General features: G+C 39.1%; 1 protein-coding gene across 2 annotated transcripts in view; it reads left to right on the forward strand.

Annotated features, from left to right (window-relative positions):
- Nucleotides 1–13,986, forward strand: part of FAM107B (family with sequence similarity 107 member B) — a 79,486-nt gene that overhangs the window by 34,209 nt on the left and 31,291 nt on the right. The window contains exon 1 of one of the 2 annotated variants that reach the window (XM_038387596.2): nt 1,310–1,399. The exons of the other annotated variant lie outside the window; for it this stretch is intronic. The gene's annotated coding sequence lies outside the window, so the exon portion shown is untranslated. Of the gene's footprint in view, nt 1–1,309; nt 1,400–13,986 lie in introns of those variants that run through there. 2 annotated transcript variants of the gene reach the window in all.

Below are 13,986 nucleotides of genomic sequence, written 5' to 3' on the forward strand. Positions count from 1 at the left end.
CCTCCCCGTGTGTTATGACCTCACTCTCATGGTACGTGCAAGATCACATTGTGCAGACGATGCCATTTTGTTCTGCAATGCTGCATGAAGTCCTGGGAGGAAATAATTTATTAAAATTGGGTTGTGCTAGCAAAAAATTTGTGAAGTACTGATTTGGTGCTTAATCCCACATTGCTTGATCCACCTCCACAGGAATAAATGGGTTTATTTTTAGTAATGTCAGTGGGAGTTAGATCAGGCCCACATTTTTCTAAATGAACCACAGGATCTTTAACTTCCTTCTGAATGGCCACTAGGGACCCAAGAGAAGATACCTTGGTTAGCATTTCATCTGCAGGACAACAGGCTTTGTTATTAATGTCTCTTTATTTTTGCCATTCCCATCCTAAAAAAAATTGATTAAAAGACTGATATGATCATGTCGGAATATCCAATAGTAATGTCATAGAGTGTATGTGCTTGATGTTAATATATATGTTACTGTACCTGCATTGGGCATTCCTACTTAATGAAAATAGTATTATAAATTCCTTTCCAAGTTCATATTTTTTTGCAGTTTTCTTTTCAAAGGTGGGGGTTTGTGAGAAGGGGGGGGGGGAACCAAGATCCTTGCATTTGCCAAAAGAAACAATTTTAGAAGATGAGCACCTCAGCGAAAATATACATTTATGAGTAAGAATGATGAAACAGTAGAATAAAACATCCTTAAAGCCATCTGAACAAAAGCTGTTTGTGATCAGAGATTAAGATGAGTTAAGTTTGATGTTAAAAGTTCATTTAAAAAAAAAAGCATAAGATAAATGAACTACACATGCCTCTTCCCATAAGACGTAATTGCTTTCAAGTCTTAAAAAACCTACCCTGTGTGTGCACATCTAAAATACTAAACATCTTTCAGACATATACAGAAATGATGGTATGTCTGGTGAAAGCTTGCCTATACATGTATTTAACCTACATGTTTGATAAATCAAAACACATGAATGCTTGATTATGGTGAGACAGAGACATGTCAAAATATTTTAATGCAAGTGAAGAAAGCCAGGACTGGATTTTATGTTTGCGAATCATAGCTTCTCCTTCACTCCCTGCCAGGGTTCTGAGATAGTGTACAACATTTGTTTTTAAATTTCTAAAATTTATTTATTTGGGACTTTCTGGTGCCCAGCTGATTTCTCCCCACCCCTGGGGGGGCTATCAAAAAGGAACTTCTCAGACCTCAAACACTCCCTACTTCCCTTCCTCTCTGTGCATATACCTACCTTCTCTGTCTTCAGTTTCAGCATTGCTGCTGGTAAACAGAGCCAGAATGTGCACATGAAAAATAGCGTGCACAATAACTCCTGCCAGAGCAGCGCATAAGAGAGATGTCATCCTTCTAGTGTACAAGACAGGAAAGGTAACTGAGCTTCAACAAAACAGTGAAATTGACTCTGTTCTGAGTTTTCAGTGCACAAAGTAAACAAAAACAATCTATATATAAATATATAGTGTCTCTAATCTTTCAGTCAGTCATCTGGGGGGTTACTTGGAGTAATGGTAGATACAAAATTTTCAGTTGGAATTGTGATTTTTTTTTTTCTTCTTCAGGCTAATTGTGCCATTTTAACTCCTTTAATTGTACTGTTGGGGCACAGCAGTGATCTGGGTTGACCACAGCTTTTCGGATTGTATCTACTAGTATCTAGAGTGTATGTGCTTGATGTTAATATATGTTACTGTACCTGCATTGGGCATTCCTACTTAATGAAAATAGTATTATAAATTCCTTTCCAAGTTCATATTTATATAGAGGCCATATTTTTTTAGGTATCTTATCACTTGATTCATGCTAATTTAAAGTGTTCAGTTTTCTGAAGCCGCATGGTGATAGAACATTTTTCATGTTAACACTAGATTCTCTACAATAGTTTCATGACAAAGTATTATGTATGGAAACTATAGAGTTTCTTGCCCTTCCTCTAAAGCACTTGGTGCCGGCCACTCTTTGAGATAAAATACTGAACAAGATAGAACTCGGGTCTATACAGTATGGTAATTTCTGTCTGTCTTCCTACTTTCCTTATTGGATGTTTTGTTTCTATGATGGATTCTGCGGGGAAAAGCTGAGCTTGTCTTTTGTTCTACATAGCATTGGTTTCATTTGTGCATTACCTGTAAAAGCACAGATCTGACAAATCATTATTTTGAAATAATTTGTAGTCCGTATATGTTTTTTTTCCCCTTCAAATAAATTGAATTTATTAGTTTTTTTGCTCAACTATTTCAGTTGAAATGGGGCATTGTATTGGGACTTCTTTTTTTTTTACATTTCATGAACCAAATAAAATGGTTTAACATAATGTTGAAATATGAGGGGAAATCTCACTATTTGGGGATTAGAGATCTGCTGTTCAATAGTATCCAGCAAGACAACTGGCAGATGTGTGTGCAGCAAACCTGGTATCAGTGTAATGCAGGTCATTTGAATTATTAGATATTGTAGTCTGACAGCATGGGCAATCTTTGCAGAGTGTATCTCCACTATAACATTCACTTGCTGCCATTCTGAAGGCACAGCCTTCTTCATTTTATTGACAGCTATATTTTGTGCTTCTTTCTAACAAAAATGAAACATTAGTGGTTAGTCATAAAACATCCTTAAGGCAATATTACTTTGCTAAATGTAACCTTCATTAAGTCTTGTGCCATTTTGTGCACTCATTTTATATTCTTACAAAATGATAGTTCAAAGATGCGCCTCCACTGAAAATTAAAACAGTAGCTCTTCCTAGTTAAACTACCAACACTGTGGTGCTAGTAATAATACCAAGCAATTACTTTAGAGCCAGCTTTCCTGCTAATTCCCAGTATATTGTGTATGGTAGCTGTTGTTGCATTAGAATTTCCTCCTACCTTGCTTTGGATAGCATAATTGTTTTAAATAGGGTAGGTCACTAGTAGACTCTGGTGCCTTACTGCTCTATTTATAAGCCAATGGCACACTCTGACCATATGTGTTTTTAAATGTATTCTGTCATTTTCATTATGCACCTTAGCCTCATTTCTGGAGAAGAACTTAATTATCAAACAGATATTTCATAAACATATGCTGACTTTTTCCTGAAGATTTTCATCAGATATTTGGCAACATAAATGCATAGCACCAGTGAAAGCAGCTACGCTGACTTATGCCAGCTGAAGATCTGGCCCACAATTTTCTTCTCTCTCTGGATTTTGATTTACTCAGAACATGGACAATAAGTGTCTAAACCAATATGGAAAATGATTGTCAGCATGTTAAAAATTTGTTCACTTCCCTTCATTTTTAACCTGAATGGGTATATCTAGTAAAATTATTTTTTAACTTTTTCTTTGCAGGGAGGCAATCTGTGCATGATCATGCATTTATTGGGTGGAGGAATTAGAGAAGTGTGAAAAAATAATCACATCCAAGGTGAAACTGGGGAAATTTTAGCTTTTCACCAGATGAGAAAAGTAACTTTTGCAGTTGAATACTTTGCTTTCTGGCATGGAATACCTTGAGGGCTCAGTCCTGAAGCAAATAACCCAAAGAAAGGCAAGCCATTTCTTGTTGTTTTGCTCACTAGGAAATCTAGGAACTAATAAGATGTCCACAGGCACTTTTTTTCAGCCTGTGGTTCCAACACCAATGGCTGACGAGACTTGGATTTTACAACTCTGTCTGTAAAAGCTTCTGACTGGAAGGACATTATGTCTAGGTCTGTGATGCTGAGCAATGTGAATAAAGGATGCGTACAATAATTGTACCTGGGTGTACATAGTACAATGTCCCAAATCCCTAGTTTTTTCCCCCAATTAGCGTTAGATGTTTTTGTAAATGGGCGGAGTTGTGACTCTGTGTAGTTAACTGGCAAAGAAATATAGTTAAAACTAGAAAAGTTGTACAAATGGAACATACCTCTACAGTCTCTGTTCAGTAATGTACATCCATGGTTGTCCAGGCTACTCCCACTTGAAGAACTTGGCCATATCAAATAGGAATGTTTGTCTGTGGAAATCCATTCTGAAGTAAACACTAACGTATGATCTGCTGGCTGAGAGGTGAACTAAAGCAACTGAACTTTCTTACGACTCTGGCCCTATTAGCTTGAATTTATTCTACCCATCTTCTCTTGTGATTGTAACACTGAACCTCTGGGTGGGCTGTTGGCACCAGGGATTGAATCTGGGATCTCCTATTTGTAAAAGTGTGGTCTTCTGCCTAAGTTAAAGGACCCACCCCTCTGAGCTAGGGCTGTAGCAGGCTTATCCTCTGCCCAGCCACCACTTGAGAGGGACGCGTATCCCACTGCGTGAGTGCGAGTTATATGCAAGGATGCCACAACAGGTGGGGTGGAGAGGGTCGAAGCCCCCTGCCCCCTACCCCCACCCCCAATTCATTTGGTAAAATTTTGTCCCCTGGCTAGTAGTTCTGCTGCTATGGCCTCATAGCCTCAACGTGATACTGAGCTGGCGGATCTCCTTCCCCTACCCATAGGGAACAGCAGTGACGGAGGAACTCAGGCTGCTGCTGGCTGGGAGGGTCGGCACTGCCTCTGCAGGGCTCCCCGCACGCTGCCTATGGGAAGGGAGGATGCCGAGGAGCTGGAGGTGCTGATTCTGGGGAGGGGGCGCTGGTTGCCTGGTGAATGGTGGTGCTGCTGTGAGGTCTCTCTTTCTGTGCAGCCTGTTGTGGTTCCACCTAGCAGCTTGAACTCCCCTGCTGTCTCCTAGTAATGCCTGAGTCGGGGCTGGACTGGCTCAGTCCCAGGCACTGGCCAGAGCAAAGGGCCCAGCCCAACTTCTGGGGGGACGTGAGCACAGAAAAGCACCGACCCCACTTAGCAATTCAACTCCATGGTTAAGGATCACATCTGCTAAGGTCCATCCTCCCTCACCCACCCAATTCTAGCACTCCCCACCCCGGGGGGGGTCTACCCCAATCTCCTCCCTCCGCCGTTGTGACTGTGGGGTAAATTTTTGCGAAATGTTCAGTAAATTGTTTTTTTAGGTTTCACCCTCCTCCTGCTTGAGACCTCAGCAAACTAGTAGTTACTCCAGCTCTAAGTCTCAGCTTTCCCATCAGGTCTTACAAAGACAGGAACATGGCAGACACACCTACCTAGCTAACCAGTCACCCATGGAAGAGCTCGCCAGTGAAATAACAGCCATGGGCCCCTTTTTAAGACTTCTCTGACTAATATAAGGACATGCCACCATCACACTCTTTCATCAGTTGGGGAAGAACTGGTTGTCATAGCAGCACTCTTGGGCGCGCTCATTCTGAAAGTGGAAAACTCCCAATTCACCTCGATTTCATGATCTCAGCTGCCCTGTTAGGCTGGTTGGAGTCAGTGATTCCTTTCTAAAGAGGGGAGGTGATGGCACAGAATGCTCAGCATGCTGCATGAAGGTCAGTGATAAATGGCAGTGCTACTCTGTCTTGCACAGAATGCCAATGGAGACCAGAAAGCTCATTGACTCATGGGCTAGCAGCTGTGGGAACAAATTCTCAGTGAACTTTAACCCTAAACTATCAAGCTGGAAAACTGCCAGTCTATAAACTCTCTCATCAGAATCATTTCTGCATCTCTAATATGGTTCACGGAAAGAAACCCCCGTTTATCATGGGAAATATTTTACATGTCAGTGGTTCATAAAGGAATAGAGTAATTAGGCTACACCACACATTAAGGAGTATTCTTCTCTTACTGAGGGTTATGGTTACTGAGGATTTTTAATACAGAGAACAAAGAGGTTCCCAGAAGACTTGACTTATATTTGTTTTGAAAAATAAATTGCATCTCATAGGTAAACTCTTTTAACTTCCTTAATTAAAAGTAATGATCAGCGCATGCAGACTAATAATAGAATTTAATTCTATTACACTTAATGTGAGAGTTACAATAATGGATTTGTATCTTATTAAAATGGTTATTTCTTAGTGTGTCATTTGCTGTAGCTCGAAATTTTCTTAAAAAATGAAATTAATTTTCATACATTGTTTGGAAAAAGGGAGAGAAACCAGATATGTATTTATAATTTCTAAATTCAGGAATAAGACATCTCTGTAATCCAGGATAGATTGAGAGATTTATTATGAGATGAAATGAAAATGTCATAGCACAAAAATAAGCAATAAAGTTGTTGGGGGTGGGGGGAAGAGAAGTTTTTCCGTAACTGAAAAAGGGAAAATCCCCCAAAATAACTTTGCCTCAAAAACAGTAAAATCCGATGAAAAGTTCAGTTATCAGAATGAACTGGGATCCATACATGTTGAGTTGTATGATTTGTTTGCATAATTGCATGCAAAAATATATATGGAAAAATACAAGAAATATGTTATATACCATTTAGAATCTAGAGAATAAGTGTGAGTATGTGTTTCACACACTTAATGTGGCCCAGATTGTCCATTTCACCAAGCAGAGGTGACAAAAACCTATAGGACTGCGGGCTGCTTGATCCAATGGCCTGGGGCGGTGGGAGAGTGCTGCCTTTGCAGCATCATGCCGGGCATCACTAGATCCCATGAGTGCTCCCCCTCTGGATCTGTGCTTCCTGGAATTTTGGAGGTGGAGCTGGAGGCAGGAAATGATGGAGTCGCTGTCTGTGGTGTCTTCGTCTTCCGCACCCATGGATTTCTGGTGTGAAATCTGAGTGGGAGTTACTGTGTCTTGAAGTTGCATTAATTCCTGCCTGTCTAATCAGTGACTGTGATTGTGCAGTTGCAAGAGGACTCTGGTAAGATCATTTAAAGGCCAGGAAAGAGCCCTACTCTCTGCTGGGAGTCGATTTGATTGGAGCAACAGTGTGGAGGGAAGGACCCTGCATGGGAACTGGGTGTCCCCTGATCTCTGCATTCTGGGATGTGGTGGATTTGGAAGAATGCACATCCTGCTTCCTCTAACGGCTCCCCCAACACCTTCCCTTAAAGAGGAAGATTTGAGAGGAACTCTGCGAAGAGAAACTTGCTTTCCTGTGGCCTTTGTATTCTCATCTGGTTATGCCATGAAAATTTTAAACTTAAACAGCGTCCACTGAGAATACATATATCGGGGGTTTTTTTTTGTATCCTGTTTAATTCTAGTTCTCTAAAGAAGAAAGTCCTTTCCCCTCATCTCCTGCAAATTTAGCAATGGCACAATTCTGGGTTAAGCACTGTTCATGTGCAAGTGTAACCCATACACACCTCCTGGGTGTGGTGCTCTGTCTCATCTAGTGGCACTCAGAGATTAATGAGTCTGCTCTTTAGCTCATGCAGTAGGGGCTCATGCACTAAGCTCCCGGGGTCTTAGGTTCGATCCTGCCCACTGACGACCATGGTCTGTTGGTGTTACACAAGGATTCAACATTCAGTAGCTTTTAGTTGTCATCAGTAAAAGCACAATACCTGGCAGTTAGGACAAGGTGGGGTTTTACCACACAGTCTCCTAACCCTGAAAAGGCTGAATAACAATTTTGGGAATTTTGGGGTGTTCTTGTTCGTTTTTTTTTTTTTTTTTTTTTTTTTCCCTTTTGGATTGAGACCAAGCATGAAACATTTCTACCCAAAACCTTCTGGGGATTGCAGTAGACATTAGTGGTGCTAATGTATCTATAGCAGTCACCATAGGCAATTGCTACGACAGAAATGTTTTTATGGCTTTTAAAAAATTCAGTAGATGGGTTCATACGGGCAAAGGGGTGGGGGGCTGTGGGTGCATTTTTTTTTAAATGAAGATACACCTGTGCGACATTGTGCTACTGCAGCACATGCTAACTAGAGTCCCCAGTCCTCCAAGCACTTATGGATGTGCTTATCTTTACATATGTGAGTCCATGGGGAATTACAATATTAAAAAGTAGAGGTCAGATCTTCAGCTGGTGTAAACTGAGGAAGAGCCATTAATTTTAATGGCCAATTTACACTAGCTGAAGATCCCATCCTGTAGTATTTTAAAGTGTGTGCCAGAAATCTTGATCATGTTATCAGTCTGAATTTCACACTTCTTGAACTTAAGAATATATGTCCAAGAGACAAATGCAACTAGCGATTTTATTTTATTTATTTATTTATGTTTGAGTGCCTTGCCCAATTGAGCCACATTAAAGGGGCCTGGTTTTAAGAAGGCAGTTGCTTGGCACATTCTAAAAGTCAGACTTTTAAAGGATTTCAAGTTAGGCAGCCAGAAACTGAGGGGTCCAAAATCATTAGTTTCTCTTGAAAATCTTTACTATAATGTAATTAAGTGGAATGTTCAAATTTCTTGTCAACAGCTACAATTGGACCTCTGGAAGTATCAGGGAAGACACTATCATTTTTCAGACAGCCACATCTGTGTCAAATTTAGTGTGGTAGAAATTAAACATATAGAGAACATTTTTGAGCCAGATTTATCCCTAATATAATTGACTTCAGTGGAGTTACATCAGTGATGAATTTGGCTCATGGTATTTTATTTATTATCCAGGATGTGTATGTAGCTACAGCACATCCTCGCCCCGGGTCTGGTACACAAGAGGAAAACATGCATGATTCCATCAGTACTTTGTTAATTTAATTATAACAACAGATGCAGCATTTAATCTATTTGACTTCTGTTATTGGGTTACTAAATCTTACTCAGAGAACACTTTCATTTAATTATCCCCATCTATCGCACTGAGTAATAAGCCTTACAGCTTTTCAAAATGTTAAGCAGCTTTGTATCTTCCTCTATACTCTACTACATCAATAAACTAATATTTTTGCTGATAGTACTTTGTTTTGAAATAGGAGATGTAAATCTTTCTTCCGCTTAGCAATACCTATTTCCTGCTACAGTGGTTTAAAAAATAGATGCATTTTTCTCTGTGACATTTTTCCCCCCAGGGCCAATGAGCTCGAAGTTTTTAATGAAAAAGTAAACCCTCTTCAGGACAGCACGTAAGCACTTGCTTAAAGTTAACGTGCTGCTTGAGGCAGTGGCCTGAAAATAACAGCAGGGTTTCCACTTGTATTTCCAGTGGTGCAATATTTATAGCCTTTTTAAAAAGAAATGTGTGCATTCCACTGATCATGATATGATTACATGGGAGGTTTCCTACTGAATGGTTAAGCCCAGCTGTTAATGGGGAGAGTAATTCCACTCTAGGAATGTCTGCAGTTGATTTAGTGGGGTTCTTAGGTCTGTGTGTGTGTGTCGGTTCCATGTGGGTTTTGTCTCCTTTTGCTTCTTAAAGCTGTGATATGTGCAATGAGTGTCTTGCCTTCTCGGGATTGCTGACTTGATCTTTCCATTCCAGTGATACACTTTTGGCCACTGTGCCAGATACCTCAGAGCTGCCCTGGTTACTGGTGCCTCCTAAGTCCATGGACCTGACTGGTAACTGTGTGGGCAGTCAGCTGCAAAGCAGTGTTACTACAGAAAGAGGAATTCTGCATTATTGGAATGAAAAGCACCCCAATTAAGTGGATTTCACTGTGTAACATTTACAGCATACTAATTTAACATAAATAATGCTTTATCTCTTCATTTGGTTTCAGGTGAACAGTCTTTGCTTTTAAACTTCGTGTCCTTTTGCTCTGTTGCTGTTAATTTTGTATATTTCTTCCCTTCAAATATGTAGGCATATTTCTCCCTTCTCCCCGTCCTATACATTGGAACTTCTTCTAATTGCATGAGTGCTTATTTCACCTATTTACATGATGTTTTTGCAATATGTTTCTGCAATATCAGGAAAGGGGCTTTCCAACATATGCCATATTTGGTAGGAAATTCTGGTGCAAGAAAATTGAACTGAGGCAGAACCCCATCTATTTTGACAGCGTTCATAACAGATAACAGGAACATGTAGCTTCTGATTCTTTAGCTGATTACTACAGACCAATGATGATGATGCTACTTGCATTCATTTTATTATCATGTGATTAGTGTAAAACAGTGGCTCTCAATCTTTGCAGATTGCTGTACCCCTTTCGGGAATCTAATATGTCTTGTGTAGCCCCAGGTTTCATCTCACTTAAAAACTACTTGCTTACAAAATCAGACAAAAATACAAAAGTGTCACAGCACACAATTATTGAACAATTGCTGACTCTAATTATATGGTAAAAATAATAAAATAAATCAATTGGAATATAAATGTTGTACTTGCATTTCAGTTTATTGTTTATAAAGCAGGATAAACAAGTCATTGTCTGGAGGAAATTTTAGTTTGTACTGACTTCACTAGTGCTTTTTATGTAACCTGTTGTAAAACTAGGCAAATATCTAGATGAGTTGATGTACTCCCCGCATACCCCCAGAGGTATGTGTACCCTTGGTTAAGACTCACTGGTATAAAAAGTACAGTAGACAACGTGACGAGTAATACAGGAAATGATTCAAAGGATACTTTCCATGATTTCCTGTTCCCTGGTGTCTGACACTGGAAGCAACTGGCACACTGGAAATATTGTTGAAAACATGGGCAGGTTAGACTTATCAGGTGCAAGTAATTTAAGAAACTTGGGGTGAAATCCTGAATCTATTGAAGCATAGACCCTATTGAAATCCCACAAGGTGCCTATTTCCATCTTTAGGCACCTAAATACCTTTAAATATTTGCCCCCCTAAATGCCTACCTCATTTTTGAACCGGGGACCTAGGAACTTCTGAAAATTTTAACCCAAGTCCATGCGTTATTTTCAGTTAGTCAAATGGCAGGTAAATGTATCAAAAAAAATATACATCCTTATCTAAATTCTGATTATTCTTGAAGGTTTTAACAAGATAATGTAAAGTTATGTGGTGCCTGATATGATTCTTAGCCCTACCTTCTGTAAGTTCATTTTACCTTTTCTCTGCCATCATGAGAACATATTCCACATTAAAAGGGCACCCATTGTGTCACTACAGATGCTCGTAGTCGAGTAGAGTTCTTTAGGGCTGTCTGACGGTGGCTGAATGACTACAGCAGCGGTCTCCATTGAGCCAGTGACCTAGCAGCCCAAAGCTCTGTATCCCATGAGTTTTTTTCTTTCTTTTTTTTTTTAGCAATAATTTAATGTTTAAGACCTAATATTCAAGAGGTGGGATATATTCATGAAGAATAACTAAGTGTTGGGAGGAGCCGATTGTCATTAACTTGGCTTCAGGCTGTTGGTCCCAGCTGCTCTTCGGTGCCCAAAGAATCCCTGCCATGCTATCGTCATTGCTAATATCATGGAAACTTTTTTAAAGCTTCTGTGAGAGCTGTTGCATTGTGCACAGTCTAGGATATTACTATTCAGCCCCCCAACCAGTCAGGTCTTTGGGATAATTTTCAATCTTTCAGTGGAAATTATACTGACTAGATAGTGGATTTTTTTTTTTTTTTTTATGAATCAAGAAATCTGGCAAGTGCGGGGAAGATATTGAGCATTTCTATTATCTCAACAATTCTCTTTGGTAGAGAGGAGACAGTAGTCAGGAATCTCTCTCTCTCTCTCTCTCTCTCTCTCTCATACATACACATACGCACATGTATGGGTGTTATACATTTATATTTTTCAGTAGCCTCAGAAAAATGCTAGTTTTAGTAGTAGAAGTTGTTTCTCCATTAAAACTAATAGGCATGATCCCTCTATTTTCCTATATGCAAAACACTTGTTGGAGTTGCTGGAAATTCTGTGTCCACCTTTACTTCCTTATATAGCACCCAAAATTCACTAAGCAGGATTGCAGAAATAGTAGGTTGTGGTGGTCTACAGCAGTAACTTAGTTCTTTGAAAGGAAACTTCAGACTCAGCAAGTCCAGGTTCACTTCCTAGCTTTGCTACAGACTTGTGTAATATAGGGCATCCCTTAATCTCTGTGTATTTAGATTGTTTGTTTGTTTTTGGGGCAGGGACACTATGCTGACTGTGTGTGTATGCATAGTGCCTAACACAATAGAATCACTATCTCAGCTGGGACACTAGGCACTTTTGTAATACAAAATAATATATCTTGCATGGCTTTCATTTGAGTGTTTTGTCTTGTGTATTTCAATCAGCCTGCTATAATTCTTTACTCGCAAGTTGTCATAAAATACAAGCAAAGCAGCAGTTTCCTTCCTAAAGTTTCTTGAGAAGAAATCTTTTCAATTTTTCACTCTGGCACACTCCAATTTTATCCTGAAGTGTTGCCATAGATAATTTACTTTGATCTTGTCTGCACTAAAAAGTTGTACAACCTTATACCAGTATGGTTAAAGCGGTACAATCCACACAGTGTGGACACAGTTATACTGGTATAAAGGTACTCTATACTAGTAAAGCTATTCCCATACAGGAAGGGGAATAAGTTAGAATAGTATATGGCACCTTTATACTGGCATAACAATGTCCACATGAGGATTTTTACTGATTTATCTGTAAAAAATCACAACTCTAACTGACTTAGTTTTACTCACTACCACTAATGCCTCCAATGGCACTACCATTGGTGGGACTGTAATGCTGCAGGTGAAGAGAAGACCCAAGGAGTAATAAACACTGAAGGACTGTCAATGCTGGGAAAATTTTGTGTTGCTTCTGGTGACCTGATCCCTTTTTACTGAATGGTTTTCAAAACTTCAGGTCAGCCTGCCTTAAACCACGTAACCACCAAATCTTTCTTATGGTTATATCCAGTTTTTAAATTGCTTTAGCTGGACCAGTTTTTAAAAGGGTTAGTAAATGTCCCTTGTGTAGATAGGGTCTTAGATGTAAGAATGGTGCATGGTGGAATGGCAGGGAGGGCTTAGTCAAGTTGGTATTTGAAATGATCTCCAGAAAATTATACAGTGCAAAAAAAACACGAAGGAGAAACTTGTTAATATTTCATATCAAAATTATAGGATTACTGCACATTTTCTTGATGGAACGGTGAATTAGCTGTTCCTAGTAATTGATGCAGTTTGAAAAATCTAACATGTAAAAAACAAAAGTCACACTGAAACACTGTCTGAAACTGGCATATTTTCTCCCATTTGTGCTTTGAGACATTTGAAGAGCCCATGCTGTTTTAGGGGAGGATCGTTTTTGATAAATGATTGTTATTGCTAAGACACTCTTGAGGACAGTGCTATATGCACTAGGAAAGGCTTAAACCCTCAGGCTTTTGGCCTTTTATTGATGTTTTTTTCAATGTGGACCTTAAGCTCTAAGGAGCTGAGTTTTCTTTAAATGTATATATTTATTAGTGCAGCTCGATGGATATCTTTTTTGTTATACGTTTGTATTTCTGCGTGAAAAGTTGTGGACAAAAAATAAAAATCAGAAAAGAATAAGAGTGCTATAATGACTGAAATAAAGAAAATGCATAAAAGTACATGAAAAGCAAAATATCGGCATCTTCAGGCTTTCAAGCCATAAAACCAAGGTATTTTATTCCTCCAATGCTGAAAAGAGATTTCATAGCCATTATGATGATTCCAATCGATTTTCTTAAATTTCCACTGTTATTTTATTAACCCCTAGTTTTTAGCTTGCTTTTCAGTACTACCAATACGATTTCTTGCTAACATAATATACAAGTGAAAATTATTTACTGGTTTAGTAGAATTTGGGTTTTGCTTTTTGAACAGAACATTTGTTTTTAGAAGCAATAATATTACTTTTTTAAAAAACAAGATATTCATAATGAAATTGTTCTGTATCTCTTCCAGAAGTTTAGTCAAGGTGCTTCTTATCCTAAAATAAAGTGTAAGATTGTTATAATGAATTTGTATGCCTTCTGTAGAGGCTTTCATCTTAAGATCTCAAAGCACTTTATTAAAGTAGGCTTCACTGCTCCTATAAGGAAGGGAGTGGTGTTCCCATTTTATAAATAGGGCAATTGAACTCAGAGTTTGAGGCCTTTATTTTCAAAAGTGACCACTATTTTTTGCTATCTCAATTTTCAGGTGCCCAACTTGGTGTCTCATGTTGGGCACCCAAAAATTGAAGCACGCAAAATTAATGGACACTTTTTGAGAAAACAGAGCTCAGTGACTTGCCCAGAGTCACAAAGCAAGTCTGTGGTATCGTAGAGTAGA

This window comes from Dermochelys coriacea, chromosome 1 (assembly GCF_009764565.3).
Source record: "Dermochelys coriacea isolate rDerCor1 chromosome 1, rDerCor1.pri.v4, whole genome shotgun sequence".
Classification (NCBI taxonomy): Eukaryota; Metazoa; Chordata; order Testudines; family Dermochelyidae; genus Dermochelys; species Dermochelys coriacea.